At 47.1% G+C, this 2636-nt stretch overlaps 1 pseudogene; it reads left to right on the top strand.

Moving 5' to 3' along the window:
* Positions 1-904: 904 nt before the first annotated feature.
* Positions 905-2071, top strand: LOC120843881 (annotated as a pseudogene).
* Positions 2072-2636: the final 565 nt, after the last annotated feature.

Raw genomic sequence — 2636 nt, forward strand, 5'->3', positions numbered from 1 at the left:
AAGAGCGTGAGACACATTAACTGAAGCCATAGAGCTCGTCACCGGCTCGAGGCAGTGCTTGGAGGCCGACCATTTCCTAGTGTCGGTAGCTCTCAAATCGGTGTCCACGGAGCGCTTGTGCTCCGCGGGCACCGATTATATTATGTGATGTCATGAACGGGTTGTTCCAGGGACAGTAGTCATAATCTCCAGGTGTGCCATAGGATGTTCGGTGAATAATGATTTCAACAGTGAATAGTGTAGAGCAGTGGTAGTGCGTCTGCCTATAAGTAGGGCACGGAATACCTTCACAAAGGCATTGCAATAATGGGCTCTAAAGACAGGATTACTCCTATCACTTGAAGTGCTGACATGGTGGCATTGTGTCCAATAGTTTACGAAGCGGGGTGAACGCAAGAGCGATTATGGCATTATTTGGAAAGGTGTGACACATAAGGCTTGTCTAGTTTGTCACAGGCTTACGCACATCAGAAGGCTTGTGCGAAGTGATATCTGTGATGTTGTATTTCTCCCAAAAGATGGTATTAATGCGAAAGCATTAACGGTCCCATGGAGCGGACCGACGTCGTGAGCTTTGAACCCACGCAAACGTTGGCCAAACGGCGCCTAAAATCCCCTTTCCCAAGTAAAGACGATTTCTGATGGATTATGCTCCCATTGGCTGGCGCGCGTCATCAAGGCACAAGGTTATCATTAACTCTCGTGCAGCATACCTAATTACAAAAAAAAAAAAAGCACCAGAGAAGCCTTTTTTATGGCGTTTGGGCAAGCTGGGGGGGGGGGGGGGGGGGGTACACAGCTGAGCTCAGCGCGGCGTGGCCACTTCACGCCAGCGCGTGCTCGGCCGTCCGCCGACGAAACGTGGCTGTCCACGCCATAGAGTTATCATGGAAGCTCTGCAGCCATGAAGTTGCTCATGTTTTTCGTCCTCCCGCAGTTCCTGAGCGTGTCGGCGCGTGGGTCCCCAACTAACTGCAGTCACGATGACGGCGCGGTCTTCTTCCGGCATCCGGACGGCAATCTTCAACCTGCCAATCACTCGTCAACAGCACCGTCCTGTCCTGGTATCAAGTTCATCGAGAACCTCGTTCACACCACGTCATCAGCAGGGACATCGACAGCGGCAGCTATAAAGGAGCTCCCCTTGCGACAGCGCGCCAGCGGGCATGGAAGCTCCGCAGCCATGAAGTTGCTCAGGTTTTTCGTCCTCCCGCAGGTTAGTAAACAAAAACCTTGCCATTGTTTTAAATCAGACAATGTTTGCCTTGTTATGCTTCCATGCCCCGAAGCTTGTATTGAGTCTTTTAGAGTTCTGCTGCTGTTGTTGTCTGGTGATGTTGAACGGAACCCAGGTCCCATGTCAAAACCCCAAGAAGAACAGTTACTTAGCTTACAAGAAACAGTCGATAAACTTAAAAACACTCATGCTATACTTCAACAAGAAGTAAACCTTCTAAAAGAAAAACAAAAACAAAGTGAATAGACAGTTTCAACACTTGAAGAGCGACTTAACAAACTCGCGAGTGAACTCGACGCACTAAAGCAGAAGGATACTAGTAGCGCCGCGACTACTGAACCCCAGCTTACTGCAGCCTTAAACGAACTATCTCAGCTAAAAACACGTTGCGATGATGCAGAGGGCAGATCCCGTTGCTGTAATCTTTTATTTTTTGGCATCACCGACGCAGACAAGGAAACGTGGGCTCAGTCAGAGTGCTTGGTCACTAGCTTGTGCTCCAAAAAACTAAACGTGCAAGTTGAATCATCTAGGATTGAAAGGGCACATCGCCTAGGAGCACTCGACCCTCAGAAACGTCGCCCAATAATAGTAAAGTTTTCTTCGTTTAAAGATAAAGATAGCGTTCTTTCATCAGCCCACAAGCTTAAAGGAACTCGCGTAGCCATCAGCGAAGACTTCCCAATTTCTGTCCGGCTCGCACGCCGTCACCTTCTTGATTTTGCAAGGCCAAAAGGCACCCCCTACAGACTGCGTCATGATAAACTTTTTATAAATGATAAGTGCTATGTATTCGATGCCGCTCTTGGCGCCGTTAAAGAAAAAGACACATAGCCACGCCAGCGCTTCTTCTCGTCGCCCTCTAGGAGTCGACCGGCAAAGCACCATGTTATCCCTAACAAATCTTCAAGTCATTCTATCCTATTTACTAACATTAGAAGCCTAATACCAAAGAGAGACGAAATAATTTCAGTAATCGAAGCGTGTAATGCCGCTTTTGTTGTACTTACAGAGACGTGGCTAAGCCCTGATATATCTGACGTTGAGCTATTTCCCTCGCAACTAAACTTTCGAGTGTATAGGTCTGATAGAAAAACTAGAAAAGGAGGGGGCGTACTTTTGGCCATAAAAGACCATATACCATCACGGCTAATACCGCTTACCACTGACCTAGAAGTTGTTTGGGTGTATCTTTGCACAACGCCTTCCATAATAATGGGTGTGTGTTACAGGCCGCCGGATAATAAAAGAGATTTTGTTATTGAGCTGTATAAATGCCTTTCTGAACTCGCATGTAAATATCCTAACGCTTTAGTTACCCTTTTTGGTGATTTCAATTACCCAAATATTGACTGGTCTACTATTTGTTCTAGCTGTGCATTTCTCAGGAGTTTATTGA

The sequence above is a fragment of the Ixodes scapularis genome, unplaced genomic scaffold (genome assembly GCF_016920785.2).
Source record: "Ixodes scapularis isolate PalLabHiFi unplaced genomic scaffold, ASM1692078v2 PGA_scaffold8__174_contigs__length_109621045, whole genome shotgun sequence".
NCBI lineage: Eukaryota > Metazoa > Arthropoda > Arachnida > Ixodida > Ixodidae > Ixodes > Ixodes scapularis.